General features: G+C 37.0%; 1 protein-coding gene across 1 annotated transcript in view; it reads right to left on the reverse strand.

Moving 5' to 3' along the window:
- LOC148951740 (ADP-ribosylhydrolase ARH3-like) overlaps positions 1–16,963 on the reverse strand; it is a 147,007-nt gene that overhangs the window by 18,151 nt on the left and 111,893 nt on the right. The gene's annotated exons all lie outside the window — the stretch shown is intronic.

Raw genomic sequence — 16,963 nt, forward strand, 5'->3', positions numbered from 1 at the left:
AACGAAAAGTAGTTTTCAAGTCACCAGCGTTGCCTAAATGGCGAAATGAGGACCGGGCTTAACCAAACTCATCCAACATATAAAATTTCCCAGACAACAGCTCATTCCCCAGAAAATTTAGCTTGGGCGGAAGATCAGTACAAATGCCAATTCTACTATCCTTCAACTTATCCTCCGCACTGAGAATCGCCTGAATATTATGATCGGTGTCTAGCGATATAAAAATAGGGGCCAGTCAACCCCTAGTTTTCTTACTAGTGATGTTTGCACCACTATTTTTTGTAAGGCGATACCACTTGGTAAGGGAAATATTCTCGGTAACTTGCAATTTGTCAGAAAGGAGAGACTTTACGTTGCTAGTCATTGATTGATTTTGTTTTTCAGCAGGTAGGCCATGAGCAATCAAATTTAACCTTCTTTCTCTCACTTCTATGTCCAAAAGCTTACTCTCCAAATCGTTGTTCCGCAATTTCTCCTGCTCTAGATCATTTCGAAGCTTTTTAGAGTCATCTCGTAGTTTCGCATTTTCTGCCGATGTTTGCCAAACATCGCCCTAAAGGGCGATTATCGAGACCGAAAAATTTTTCTACTCTACAAATATTTCATCCAGTGATACCTGATGCCGTTTTATTTCTTCATCAAACGCTGCTTGAGTGACAGCCATAATGAATGCTATAAACCGAACATAGATGTCTACACTTGCATCAAGTTACGCAATATCAAAGTCCAAAACAATACGAAATTTAATCCTTGTAACTTGAAAAAGTGATCCAATTACAGGAGTTCGCTCTTCAATAACTAGATAAAGAACAATGGCTTTATTTGAATAAACCCAGTACAACTTATGCATATGAACTCATAACATGCAGATGGAGAGGTAGAACTCGATGCTGCTAGACGGCATAATAGTAAAATATTCTACTGGCATATTAACAAATTGAGAGGGAGTATTAAATCCGGACTTGGCCCAGTTAAAGATAGGAATGGGACCACAATTAGCGATGAGGAAAAAACTAAAGAGAGATGGGCCGAACATTTTGAGAATTTGCTTAACCGAAACAGAGTTGCAGGAAAAGATATAGAGGAAAATGAAAAAGTTTGTGATACCTTGGATGTGAAGGAAGATTTGTTTTATGAGGAGGAATTAGCAACAGAGCTAAAAGGATTAAAAAATAATAAGGCTTCAGGTCCTGATAGTATGGTAATGTATTACTTAAATACGGTGGCTCTGAGGTTAGAAATAAGCTACTGAAGATTATGAATAGGATTTTTGGAAAAGGGAAAGTACCTATCGATTTTAGGAAAACCTTAATTAAACCGTTTTATAAGAAAGGTGATAAGCGTAAGTGTGGTAATTATCGAGGCATTAGTCTGGTCTCTGTAGGTAGCAAATTACTTAGTAATATGATACTTTTTAGACTGAGAGATGCCGTAGACAAAGTTTTAAGAGAAGAACAGTGCGGTTTTAGAAAAGATGGAGGATGTGTCGACCAAAATTTCACTCTTAGGATGATAATTGAAAAGTGCCTCAGTTGTGAATCACCTTTGGTCCTCAGTTTTATAGATTATGAGCATGCGTTCGATTCTGTTGATAGAAGGTCTTTAGAAAAGGTTTTATCCTTGTATGGTATACCAGACAAATACATTAAAGTGATTAGTGCTATGTACGTGAATAACAATGCTGCGGTAAATGTAGGAAATGAGGTTAGCTGCTGTTTTTATTTTGAATCATGAATTAAGCAGGGTTTTGTTCTATCCCCATTTACATAGATTATTTCTATGAACTTAGTCTTAAAGAGCACATGAAAGGCAATGGGAGACCACGGAATCAAATGGGGAGGAAAAAGTCTCCTGGACTTGGATTATGCTGATGATTTAAGCATCCTAGATGAAAGTGTGAGTAAAATGAATGAAGTTTTAGAGGTTTTGCGAGTTCAGGGTTCTAGAATTGGTTTTAAAATTAATGTAAGGAATACTAAGTCACTAAGGCTAGGAACAAGTGAAGATGAAAAGGTGACGTTGGGTAATGAAAAGATTGATCAGGGGGGTAGCTTCACTTACCTTGGTAGTATTATTAGTAAAGAAGGTGGGAGCAGCGAAGATGTTAAAAGTAGAATAGCCAAGACTCAGGGTGTGTTTTCAAAGTTAAAAAAAAGTTTGGAAGAATAGGAATATAAGTCTGCAAACCAAAATTAGAATATTAGAAGCTACGGTGATGACAGTGGTCAAACATGGCTCTCAAGCATGGACGCTCCAAAAAGTGGATGAACATTTGCAAGATGTTTTCAGAGAAATTGCTTAAAGATTGTTCTGGGTATCCGGCTGACTGACCGTATTTAAAACAACAGGCTGTACGAAAAATGTGGTTCAATATCGCTCGCTAGGGCTATAATGAAAGAAAGATTGAGGTGGCTAGGGCACGTTGTGCGGATGAAGGATGACAGATAGCCGAAGATTGTTCTTTTCGGCCAAGCGTCTAGGGCTAAACGGAAAGCAGGTCGTCCCCGTCTGGGGTGGGAGGACCTCATAAAGAAAGATTTAAGGGAATTGGGAACTTCCCGTGGGCATGTAAAGAGAGAGGTTTTGATAATATTGGGATGGAGTAGGAGCGCGCTTAGCTGTGTTGGCCTCAGGCGGCTTGGTGCTGTAGTGAGTCGTTAGTAGTATTATTAGTAGTATTGAATCACCTGTGATTCACATAAAGATGTTTCACTTGCTATTTTATTCTGATAGCCTGTGCTTATCAAACAGTTTATGGTAACGAATTGTAAGTAAGGAGCGACCCGGCTCAATAGTAACCGAAACTCAAAAAAATGGAATTTTGATACCAGCAGATACATCAAAAGAATTTGATTTTTTATGCTGATTCAAGTTTAGTCGTACCAATCAAAAGTTACGAGCCTGAAAAATTTGCCTTATTTTAGAAAAAAAGGCGGAAACACCTCCTAAAAGCGACAGAATTTTAATGAAAATCAAACCATCAGATTCAGCGTATCAGAAAACCCTAGTGTAGAGGTTTCAAGCTAAAAATGTGGAATTTTGGATTTTTTGCCAGAAGAAAGATCACGGATGCGTGCTTATTTGTTGTTGTTTTTTTTTCCAGGGGTGATCGTATCGATCCAGTGGTCGTAGAATATCGCGAGAGGGCTTATTCGAACAGTTCTAGAGCCCTTTTCAAGTGACCAAAAAATTGGAGGGCAACTAGGCCCCCTCCCAAGATCATTTTTTCCCAAAGTCACTCTATCAAAATTTTGATATAGCCATTTTGTTCAACATAGTCAAAAATCTAATAAATATATCTTTGAGTATGCCTTAATCCCCCACAGTACCCAGGGAAAGGACTGCAAGTTATGAACTTTACCAATCGTTTACATATAGTATTGGTTATTGGGAAGTATACAGACGTTTTCAGGAGGGATTTTTTTCAGGTGGGGGAGGGGGGGGTCAGAGGAGGGGGTAATGTGGGAGGATCTTTCCATGGAGGCTGCTTTCATGGAAGAAGGAACATTTATATGAAGGAGGTGTCGGATTTCCCAGCATTATTTAAAAAACGATCAGAAATTAAATAAAAAAATAAGTTTTTTCAACTGAAAGTAAGGAACAATATTAAAACTTAAAACGAACAGAAATTATTACGTATATTAGGGGGTTCTCCCCCTAGTCAATACCTCGCTCTTTACGCTAATTTTTTTTTAGTACTTTCAAAAGACCTATCTATTCTAATTAAACCGCCTTTGGGATTCATAGGTCATTCTTAAAGAATTTGAACAAAACTCGAACTTTAGCGTAAAGAGCGAGGTATTGACTAGCGGGCAAACCCCCTCATATACATAATAATTTCTGTTCCTTTTAAGTTTTAATGTTGCTCTTTACTTTCAGTTGAAAAAACTTGTTTTTTTATTCAATTTGCAAAGAGAGGAGGTTGATTTCTTAAACTTAATCACAGTCTCTCATTCAGAACAAACGGGAAAACTAACTTGTTCCTAGCTAGAGATAATTACAATGTTGATTTTCAATTGAGTCTCAGTCAATTTGAAAAATGACCTTTCCAAAATTTGAACTTGTCAAAACTAAATTCCTAAATTAAATTGGAAAATTGTTTTAGATCAAGAATATAAAGAGATAAAAAAAAAAATGTATTTTTTTAAACAGTTTTAGATAATTTTCAAATATTCACAGGGCGTGACAAAAAATTGTTTAATTTTCCATTAGTCAATTCTAAATAATTTATAGTCATTGTAAATTTAAAGGGAAATTCAGCATCCAAGCACACAATCCGTACTTAAAATAGCTATCATGTAACAGAACACTGTTTCTGCAATCGAACAATTGCCTTGCCAAAATGATAATTGCTCAAAGAAGGAATTGTGATGAACATATAACATTTACATCTAGTCTCATATCGTGAACCAAATAAAGGATTGTTATATTATCTGAATGATAAAATAATACTCAAACCAACAAATCAAATTGTCATACGTGGTAAGAGTTATAATCTTGTCGTTTCAACAAAAACTTGAGTATCTACTCGTAGTCGTAGCAGTTGTAGCTACTTAATGTAACTAATCTTTGAACTGTAGTTGCTCAGTCTCATTTTTAAAATCATTTACATTCCTCAAACAATACAAAGCCTCTAGTAACAAATAAGATTAAAAACAGTTAACATTAAGTCAGAATGGTAATCAAACATCCAAAAGGAGAACAAGAAGCAAAATACGAAGATTTTAAACCATCCGCGACGACAAGCACACAAAAAACCGTTTTTAATTTTATCGATTCCGTGTTTTTTTTTTTTTTAATCAACACACTGAACACAGCAAAGCATTCAACACTAAGAGGACTCGGAATCGATAAAAAAAAAGGTTTACATCGATTTTAATCTGCCTAATCAAGGAGGCACACTTGTGCCTCTATAAAGAGGCGACCCACCACAATGTTAAGCGATTTCCGGTCCTAGCGGTCGCAGAGAGACAGCGGTAATCGCATTTTGTAGCCCAAGCTCAAACTAATCAAACCGATCACTCCTTCCCTGTTTTCCAAAAACCAAATATAGCCACTTAAAGTTCAAATTTTTTTTTCTTCTTAGCCACGCCTACAGGCCACAGTTGGCAACTGATCCAGGTGAATGAGGACTCATTCGAAGCAGAATTCGACCTGTTAGGGCCTTTTGATATTTTCAGACCGAAAAAATTATCCCCCGAATTTACATTTATGAAAAACCTCGTTTTCCTATAAGAGCCCATGTTAATTTTTCCCACCACAGCCCCCCTTTAGCGTTGTCTGATCGGGTTGAAATTTAGAAGTTAAGCTTTCCTAGGGCCCGGGAGCTTATCCTCGAAATTTCAGCTCAATCCGATCACTCCTTCCCTGATTTCCAAAAACCAAATATAACCACTTAAAGTTCAAAATTTTTTTTTCTTCTTAGCCACGCCTACAGGCCACAGTTGGCAACTGATCCGGGTGAATGGGGACTCATTCGAAGCAGAATTCGACCTGTTAGGGCCTTTTGATATTTTCAGACCGAAAAAATTATCCCCCGAATTTACATTTACGAAAAACCTCGTTTTCTTATAAGAGCCCATGTTAATTTTTCCCACGACAGCCCCCTTTTAACGTTGTCTGATCGGGCTGAAATTTAGAGGATAAGCTTTCCTGGGGCCTGGGAGCTTATCCTCGAAACTTCAGCTCAATCTGATCACTCTTTCCCTGTTTTCCAAAAACCAAATATCAAGTTTTGTGGGGAATTGCTTGCGTTAAAAATAGATTCCCCTTACTAAAAAACAATTACAATTGTGTCTCTTTAGTGCAGCGGTGGAGACTCCTGACTGTCAGCCGGAAAACCAGGTTCGATTCACCGTCAGAGCAGATTTTTTATATACTGAATTTAAAGTTTAAAAAGAAACTCAGTTTCTTTTCTAAATTATTTGAAAAAAAAATTACGTTTTCTAAAGAGTTAAAGAGGCTGAGTTACAAGGTCGACCCTTAAAACGTACAGGGATTAGGAGGCACAGTTGGGGGGGGGGGGCTGTTAAAGAGGCTGAGTCACAAGTTCGAACCTTAAAACGTAAAAACGTACAGGGATTAGGAGGCACAGTGGGGGGCTGTTAAAGAGGCTGAGTTACAAGTTCGAACCTTAAAACGTACAGGGATTAGGAGGCACCCTGTACGACGTGATTTGAGTATTCAGGAATTAGAAACCTTAACACAAGAATGTTCAAGAGTGGGGGGTTTGGGGGGCGGCAGCCCCCATCTTTAACTCCTGACACGATCAGCTAACAGTTAGTCAAGCAATAATAAGTAATAAACTGTACAAAAACGTGCAGAAATTATTTGAAAAAAACTACGTTTTCTAAAGGGTTAAAGAGGCTGAGTTACAAGGTCGAACCTTAAAACGTACAGGGATTAGGAGGCACAGTTGGGGGGCTGCCGCCCCCCAAACCCCCGCTTTCGCAGCCTTTAAATAAAAAAAAATTTTTAAACTGAGAGTAAGGACCGACATTAAAACTTAAAACGAACAGAAATTATTCCGTATATGGAAAGGGGCTGTGCCCACCTCAACGCCTCGCTCTTTACGCTAAAGTTTGACTTTCTCACAACTCTTTTTTTTAAACAATAAAAACTTTAGCGTAAAGAGCGAGGCGTTGAGGAGGGCACAGCCCCTTTCATATACGGAAAAATTTCAGTTCGTTTTAAGTTTTAATGTCGCTCCTTACTTTCAGTTAAAAATTTTTTTTATTTAAAGGCTGTGAAAGCGGGGGTTGGGGGGCGACAGCCCCCCAACTGTGCCTCCTAATCCCTGTACGTTTTAAGGTTCGACCTTGTAACTCAGCCTCTTTAACTCTTTAGAAAACGTAGTTTTTTTCAAATAATATATAAATAGGTAGTGGACGTGTGGGAGTCGAAGACAAAAGTGGCTGGTGAACAATTAAAATCTCAATAAAGTGGAGAAGATTTAAAAAGGGCGTGTGTTAGTCATTAACGCATCAGGTTTTACCCAGGAAGGAAGCGAAAGATATGGCCACTAAAGACAAAAAAAAACAAAAAAACAAAACAAAAAAAAACAGAAAACACAACAGCCATTTTCCAAAAGCTTACATTTTCAGATTTTCTCTAATAAGATTATTCTATAGATTTATCATCCATATTTATTAATTTAAATGAGGTAGTCAAAAAGTCTAACAATAAATCCATCCGGCTTTAGAGGGTTTGTTTCATGGAAACTTTACGTAATGCTGTATGTAAACAACACAATTTGTTTAAATAAATTAATGTTTACATAAATGGGATATAGTGAGTACAAGCAGCAATTTATCAAATTATACACGTTACATTTAACAAATGTTGATGACTCCAAAGTGATATAAAGAATTAACAGGTCAGTCTATAAGATATCTAAGTACCATTTTGCTCGCGGGTATAGCAATTCCCATGCTATGATTACCAGACCGGTTATTTGGCAAGGCATAATGTGGACAAATATGTTTATAGAGTATTATCGTTCTTGCATTACTAAACCGAACTAGTTTTTATTATAGAATTCGTTTTTTATGAACCCACAAGGTAATGGAGTTTACTTTATAGATGACGTCTTGAGTGTGAAGTTGAATTTGAGTAAACAGAAAGGTATACTCTGAACTTAATTTTAGTAAGGTCATTGAATTACAAGAGAATAGTTTATTTGAGAAGATATTATTAGAGAAAAAATGAGTGGTGCATTTACATTACTGGAGATTAATGATGGAGCCGGCAGCAGCAGCAACGATACACGAGTACCCAATGTAGCTGTGGAAATAACCGCTGGTTGTAGACTATGCCTTGAATGGGACATTATGTATGCTAGATACGTGATATCATTAAGCAAGTTTAAGCAGGAGGAGCAACTATGTTTTGCTGGAAAAGTGAATATTCTCCATATAAATAAACTTCGGTCAGCATTAGATTTCCTATCGAAATATATTGATGAGAACAAAATGCATCAATGAATATTTTTGTTTTAATTATCTTCAATAAAGTTGTTTCCGAATCAAAGGTATTTTTATTTCTATTTTAGATTAGCATATATTTTTTAGAGCAGAAAAGTAAGTTCTGGTTGTCCTGAAGCCGGTTGTGAGAGAGTTAGGACTAAAAAATGGGTAGATTTGAAAAAGAACTAATCTTGGGGAATCTAGTGCTTTTGGAAAAACGTTTGATTCTAGACGATGATTTTCTAGAGTTGTCTATTCAAAGGAAGATATTTTCTCGGAGAATGCTTGTTAATATAAAAAAAACTGATTCTCCATCATTAGACTATTGTATGAAGCATCTATGCCGTGATTCAAATGCATTTACAAAATTTATTAATATAATGATCGTAACACAGCAAAATGACACTTTAGATATACTTTTGAACACAACTTCTGAAGACTTGGACTTTTTTTTCATGACAAAGATGATATTCAAGGATAATTTACTCTTCTCTCTCTCTATCTCAGACAATTTTTGTTGTTGCTAGCTCAGTTTCATTGTTGCAGTGAGAGTGTCAACACATGAAAAAAATGTTCCATACATGTACCCTATGTATGTACACACTGGGCAGCTGGTCATCATGTGAGAATTGCACAATGATTGACGAGTATGATGAAAAGTGTAGATTATGCAACCCGTGTAAATTGCATAAAGGATATGCTGTACAAATTAAAGGCTGTAATTCCTGTTTTGAAGAGGTGTGTGACTCTCATCCTAGAGGGCACCTATGCTCCAATTGCTATTATGATAAATGTAATCAGTGGGAGAATACATATCCCGGTATGATTGGAAAGAATCCTAACCGTGATTTTAGTTTATTGCTACGAGATTGGTATCGTCGTGGTTTTAGATTGTTCTGGGAGGAGGAAACGGGTCAACGATTCAACTATTGGGACAACAAAAGAATATGGTTTCTACTTCATCGTTGTGAAGACAATGGGTGTTATGATTATAAGCCCACTAATTTTTATTTGGCTGTGACGGAATGTGATTCGACACTTGAGGACACTGTTTGTGAAGTTGCTTCAAATAAGCAAATTGAAACATGTGAATTCTATAGAATGAATGAAAATAGTGTCATTGACTATACAAAGAGATATGACAAGAATGAAGTTACACTGTACTGTAGAAAATGTGACCCTGACATTGCAGTACATCAGGATCAGTACACTGTGAATTCAGATAATCTACCTGCACTAGTTGTTGTCGGCAAATACCTATACCTAGTAGAAGATGAAATCTAAAGAGTAAAAAAGTCATTTTATCATGTATATAAATTTTTATCATCTATTAATAAACAATTTCACATACATTTTTAGAACATTTTATTCGTACGGCACTAAAATCAATATTAAATATTTTTGTAAGTATATTTTCCACTAGAAAGTCGTTCAATCGAGGTAAGTCAACGTAGATGTCGAGAAACTGCTTGAAAGTATAGCCACGACATCTGAACATGAAAAAGAGTAGTGCATGAAAGCCACATGTCTTAGTCGTTAAATCCTGTACTCTTCGTTGATTTTGAATAATGGTTTTCCCACTGCTTTCAATAAAGTTGCTGAGTGTAGAATTTATACGATACGCCAAGAGGATCAAAAAATTCAATATTCTTCGTTGTTTGAAAGATGCATAGCCAATGGCCTGTCTTCAAAGTCGATGGACTGCTATTAACAATGATTAGGGTATTGCCAACACTTGGAATTTATTCAACGAAGTCCGAAGGTATGCAATAGGACTTGTATTGGAACATCTATGGATCCAGACTAAATACATTGATTATTTGGTTTGTTTTCATGGGGCTATGTCTAGTAGAACACTGCCGTCGGGTGTGATTTCCCAATAGGTTTCAAATTGACTCAGTGATATTAGCGTGATACTCTCAGTCAAAGCATCGGCAAATATACACTCTAAATTTACATTCCCTGTTAGTACTATGTTCAAATCCTGAGTCCCCAACAAGTCCAAAACAATTACGCCATGATTTTTTGAAAACATTGAATCGGTTATTCCATTTTCAAATAGTTGGGAGTCATGATCTAGGGATTGCATGGTCAACTCGTACAGAGTTCTATAGGATTTTTTTTCAAATGATAGAGTGTACAGAGGAATACCATTCACTTTGCACACAAGGCTAGATAGACCGAAAAAATTAAAATCATTGCGGGATTCAGTCCAGGATCCAACAGCACTGCCACTTTTCACAAAGGCCAAAGCCAATTTTGATGGGATTTCTCCATTGATAAATGATGAATCGCTATAGCTACGAGAGCCAGTGGCAATGTGACGTTGATTGGTGATCGTATGGGGGACAAGAAGTTTAATGTTGTTGCCATTGGCTCTTAGCTTTTCCACTGCCAATGCAACAGAGCTCATAACTTGTAGTTTTCGGACGTGGAGAATTGCCGATGTGATAATGACATTTTCATCGGGTGCTGCAGGAAGTTTTTTTCTGAAAATTAAATTAGATGGGGCAAGTTGTAACTTTATGTCAATCTTGACATTGGGGGATAACCATTGGGATATGCTGAATATCTCATGATTTAATTTTCCAACCAGACGATACTCTTGGGTCACGACAATAGTCAAATCACCGTCAGTATCAATACCTAATCGATATTCATAGCCCAATGATTGTCCTCTCAACTCCTTGTATGCCTTTGGTGTCATCATCATAAATTGTATGTAGCTTGCATAGTTTGGTAAATTATTGCTAGTGCTCACCAATGTTCCAATAATAAATACATTAATTTGTTTGAATAAATTGTGTAGAATACAGTTTTCGTAGGAGAGACCATCGGCAGCATTTGGAGTTGTACTATCTGACTTTTTCTTCACTACAAAATTTAAATCAATAAATGTTGAAGACAAATCAATGAAATAGTCTTCATTGGAAAATATTTGAAAGTGTATATTTTACGAGAGGGGTTGTTGGGGATGAATTTGTTCATAGTAGCCATACTTGACACTGACATCAACATTTTCAGCATTGAATAGATTCAATGAGGAACTAATTGATGGATATGCTTACTTGTGGGGGAGATAAGTCATCTTAAGAGAAGAAATCCTTCTTTTATCTAACAATCTTCTTCTTCTTCTTCTTCTACTTATTTGTCTTCCTTGTTTTATTTCTCAAAGTCCTTGTTGATGTCCTTCGCTTCCCGCCTGGTTGAAGACTGCTGAGTGAATGACGTGCACGCATCCTTTTCAATCCCTCCCCATTTTGTCGAGATTTTAGTTGCTCACCAACGGCTCTTGCTGAAGATCTAACATTTTCCTTAACACTCTCCTTGAAATTCTTGCCCGACCCCCAGTCCTGTAGTGTGGAGGCAGCAAAATTTGATGAAGCAGGCACAAGATATTTTCTGGCAAGGGGTAGTGCAGAACGAAATAGCCTAGCAGACCAGCTACCAAGACCATAGCCAGACATTGTAGTACGACCCTTGTAGTAGTCCAATCCATTGCCTATTTGACGTGGACTCAAAGCACCAACATAGCAATCGATATTGGGGCAGACAAATTGAATTCTTCTATTGCTCATTTTAGGTGATTGTGTTGTCGCCGACAATGGGTCGAAAATGACATGTAATCACTGCTTAGCTTTTTTTTATTGCTAGAGGATCACCCAATTCACTTCTTAGTGTTAACTGACAGAGTTCCAAATACGAAGTGTTTAAAGGAACATACTGAAGATGCTTTATATTATATTGATGAACAAGTTCATGAGTTGTTTTTCGTTCAAGAACACGTAGGAGGAGAACATTTGAATTACCGACTCTCGATTTTTACACAAAGGATGCATAGAGAAATATGCAAGAGTCCGAGGCGAAACCAGATGGAAAATCAGCAAAAATAACTTGATCCATTCCGTGAACGGTGCCAGCATTTTTCCCATTGATCGTATTCTGTTTAAAGCCAAGAACGTCTCTCAGATTATCATTGAGAATAATTATTTCAGTGTCAACAGGTGAGGTAATGTAAATCCTATAGTGTTCCAATGAATAATTAAAATGGAATTTACTATTCCTACGATATGTGACTTTTCTATTGATTGTACGACACAAATCTGTTATATTATCGTATTCAATATATTTCAATTTGGCATGTGGATATTCACTAGATTTAAGTGCTTCAACCCATTCATAGTCGACAAAGAGTGTCCAATCGAATGGTTTAACTTTTATATCATACACACGATCCTTTCTCAGGATGTCATAGGTATTTTTGAGAATACAGTCGACAAGAGCCACTTCATACGCACTGTCAAATTTGATGGCGGGGGAGAGTTTTGTCAAAAAATCACTTGTCGTATTCAAGTCGTTGTAGAGAGGATCGGAAACGTTGGACTTAAATGTTACATAGAAATCATTTGGCATTGTCAATATCTTCAACAGCGATCCAAGAATCAAAATCAGAGTTGTATCCTAGCCACCGAACAAGTAACTGTTTCTTACCACTGTGAGTACGAGTCTTTAATATATTTTCAATTTGATAGATTTCAATATTATTTTTAACTTTTTGTAGTTGATAGTCATAAAAGCTGCCGAGAATCTCTTCATCTTTGGTATCGCGCAAACGATAAGTTATGTTTATTGTCTAGGATTTTTGCCACTTTAAAAAGTTCGGTGGACCACAAGTAATTCCCCTTTTCAATAAATTAGTTGTTCTATTAATTCGAAGAGTATCACCAACCTTGAATTTATTTTTCTTCTTGGCAGTCGTCAAATTGGAATGTCTATTAAGAATAGTGTCATTTGTACTCTTGTTAGAATAATGAAATATTATTTGTGTAGTGCTTAACAATGATCGATGAGCATGAGGAAAATGAATCAACCTAATTTTATCCCGATCATGAATATGAGCCGATGTTTATTCCAATGAAAAATACCTTGTAATAATTGGCCAAAGAGGTCTATCCCCCCGATTGACCCTTGCAGCCTGGATAAGGCTATGAGCATGATACAGCAGTATCCTATGATTTTCTAATACTTTTGCAACATGGGGATTAACAAATTCACAACCACGATTTGTTTGAATTTTTTTATATGAATCCTGTTCGAGAATACTTTCAATTGCCTGAGCAATTTCAATACCTCTCTTCGAGCACAATGGAATGGCATAAGCCTAGCGACTATAAACACTAACTGCAAATAGAAGGTACTTGTAAGGTGTTATGTGACGTCTTTGAATCTCATCTAGAGTTAGGAGATCTGCTTGCATTATATGCAAGGGGAAAAAGGCTTTAGTTTTTTGATAATGATTAGCACGAAGTCTATGATTTCTATAGAGAGTGTAACTTGATTCATTTTGTAGATAGTTCTGTACGCTTTTAGCGTGAACCTACTTGACCTATGGAAAAGTGGGGGGTGAACTTAAACTCTCCGCTTCACCAATATTGCCAAAAACGACTTTCAGAACTTGAACCATTTTGAACGTAAACACGATGCGTAACGTCCGTTAACCTTGTGTATACTGGCGGTGGGTGGTGGTAGTGGTGACTTTGAGTTGATACGTCTTTCCCTTTGTATAGCTCTGAGTGATGTGCTAGTATTTTCCAAAATTGATTTAAAATCTTCTTCTTCTTCTTCATATTTTAATGGTGTTGACAATGATGCATGTTCATTTATTTTTTTTAGAATTTGTCTATTGCTAATAAGACTTTTGGGGAAGTTTAATGTATTTAGAAAGTTGTATAGATGAGTTCAATAGATGTAAAGTTCAATTCAATTGAATCCAGTTCCTCCTTCTTTAATTGTGCTCCAGCAGCAGCAGACTCTTGAGGAGATGACTCTTTTTTGTGATCAATAGCAGCAGTAGCCCTCAAACGATAGGGCTTATGATTGTCCACTCGGTGAAGTGCATCTTGAAGTAAAAGTTTTTTATCAGCAGTTTTTATCATCCTCAATATTCTCGTTGTCAAGGAATTTATTCAAATTGTCCTCAAAGTGTTCCACGGGTGAGGGAGCGGGTTTTATTGGAGTCAACTTATAGGGCTTAGCCTTGTAGAGTAAATTGTTTATAAGTCTTGCAGATATCTTCAGTAAAATCGTGAAAAGACTACCACCCACCTGAAGAAATTTCTTCTTTTTAAAATTCTTTCCTTTCTTTTAAGAGGCCCTTGTATGTACAGTGAAACAATGTTGCTTTGCCTGCTGCTTAACTAATTCTGAATGTTGAACATTACCCTCGGTCAAATTTAAACAAAGTTCAGATATTAGATCGACGAAATCATTGTCAATACCATGTTTGAGTATGACTTTCCTAAGCAGTGGTTTTGAAGTGCTTAGAACTGAAAACAGATGTCTATTTTCATGTAGTTTCTTCAGTGTCATGATACCGACTAATAGGTCTTTTTAGTGTTCACGGGGAGATATACTGTAATTTCATTGTCGAAAATATCTGTGACTACACGCAGATCCTCGGGTGTATTTTGATTAAGATCTAATAGGACATAACCGTGGGGTTTATTAGTTGCATGATTATACGCTGATAGCAGAAATTATGGGGCACCTGGATATATTTGTTTATTTAGATTTATTAGCGAGAGATAAGAAATAACAGCTCTTTAGATTATATAGTAAGTTAAGTTGAATGAAATTTTTTGCACACATTTTCTCTTATAAAAGAGATTGTGTAAAACCAGAGTAACAGAAATCTGTTCATGATGAGAGAGAACAGTGAACAGTTGCAGCATTTCCTCGGACCTTTGTTCAATAGATTCAGCCAGACCGTCAATAATCAGCCAAGAGTTTGCTTCAATAATGTTGAAAACATAAAGTCCCTGTATGAACTACATCTGCATCAATCCCGTGGTGGCAATTGCTTTTATTTTATCGTATGACTCCTGCCAAATACTGTAACAATAGTAGATTTTTTTCGGCTTTTCCAAAAAAACTTTTTATCGCAATTTTTAATTAAGAGTGTTGTTTTTCCCGATATTGACGGCCAACGTAGAATCAATCTGAACAGTGTTTCGAATTGATACATATTTCCTTCAACACTTCACTTGGACAACTAACTGTACACCATAGCTATCTAATGGATCGACAGTTTTTCTAGTGCTACTCCGTTCAAGAATAATAAGAAGAAGAAGTAACAATACTTAAAAAAATACTACATTGAAAAAAAGCACATTAAACATGAAAAAAATACACTTTTTTTTAAAATTCATTTATAATAAAAATACAACATTTACATAGGCAGAGAGAGAAAAAAACCACTTAAATAAATACACTTTTTTTGTTTGTCTATTTATAGAAAAATACATCATTTATTAGAATAAAGCACTTAAAATAATATCACTTTTTAATTTCAATGAAACATGTATATTTACAAAAGCACAAAAAAATCTGCTCTAAGTCAAAAAAGATAACTTTGGTAGTGGCTGGCGGTGCGCCCCCCGCTGGCGGCCCCCTCCCGGGCCGCGAGGCCCCCCGCCCCCAAAGGTTTTGGGAAAAATTTATTGGACTTTATTCAAACCGAGACTTTCTCTATGGATAACACATTCGGCCCGGTCTGAAGTTAAATAGTGTCCAAGGGGGAGGGTAGTCATACCGTCTTGACAAACATAGACCTTGTCGGAGATGGTACTCATGGCAATTTTTTGTACATTTACAGTAAAGTTCCTGTAGTTGAGGGAACGAATTGCCAGCAATTTGGCTCGTGGAATTGGTTTTTTCAACAATACAATTCCTATAGATGTCCATGTCGAAATTCTTATCCACATAGCGCGTGGGTACTCCTTTGCAACGTTTCTTGATTTCCTCGTCGTGTGTCTGTATAAAGTACACCTTCGGACTTACAAACACACCACTGGAAATCATGTCGCTCTCCGTTTTAGATTAAAAAAATAAGAGCTGATTGGGCGCCCGATGTTTCACTAGCTCTGGGTAAAGACTACTCCCAATGGCTTAGTTCATCCGTCAGCTAATAATTTCATCGTGTGCCAAATCATCAATTAGATTTGGGGTTTTTACTTTTAACAGTAGAGAATCTGTGTCCCCGTAGCAGACCTCTACTTGCCCCTTTTCCGACCACTGTACCCTAGCCACATTGTAGTAGAATTCCAACATGAGCTTTTTAGAGATCTCCAAGATCGCACTGCCTGCAGTAATATTTTTATTCAATACAATACGTTTTTTTTCTATTGAATAGTACCATGTCTGGGCCAATGATTGTGAAGGAAGTTTAATTCGAATTGACAATATTTTTAACAAATGGTTCGTAGTTATTAATGCTGTTCCGACAATTTAAAGTACATACACTTACATAGTGTGCCAATACTTAGATTCACAATGTGTTAAAAACTGTATTGTTTGGCGTTTGTTTGCGCTTCTATACATTCGCTGACAAAGGTTTCAGCGGACGTTTTCAGATATAGTTTTTGGCTAATCTAGAGGGTTCTGTGAACCTTTTGTATGTTGAAACCGGTGTTGCACATCCATTTTGAGGTCACATGATGTACAACAATATTTTTTGTGGCAGAAGGTCAGCAATAATTTTTTGTTTTTAAGGTGACCAATGTAATCCGTCCACCTCGACTAAACGCTTATTGCGGGGGCTCAAAGAGTCCCTAGTCACAGGTCTATTGATGCACGGGAAAACAAAATCCTTTACTGAATCGTGAAGCTCTACTGGTATCTCCTCAACAATTTCAAAAAACCATCCAACCGGTCCATTCTTCTCAACACTATCGTCGGCAATGTTAGGGAGATGGCGAGCCTGAGGGTCATTGAGCCATTTATTGTCACCGCAAGGTAGCGCATAATGGGACATGGCCGAGGGGTAGAGAGAATTCATATCAAGGAAAACTGCATCCGATTTTGTCCCCGTGTTCTCTCCAGTTGGATCAGTTTCCAAGATATGATCCCCGTGAAAAACGTATCCACCCCTGATTGACCTTTCGATGGACAGATGCTGATCAATGTCTGTGATTAGCCCAATTTTTTCCCCGCTAATTTTT

This window comes from Artemia sp. Qi Xiang Cuo, chromosome 5, assembly GCF_049724085.1.
Source record: "Artemia sp. Qi Xiang Cuo chromosome 5, ASM4972408v1, whole genome shotgun sequence".
In the NCBI taxonomy this organism is placed as follows: Eukaryota; Metazoa; Arthropoda; class Branchiopoda; order Anostraca; family Artemiidae; genus Artemia; species Artemia sp. Qi Xiang Cuo.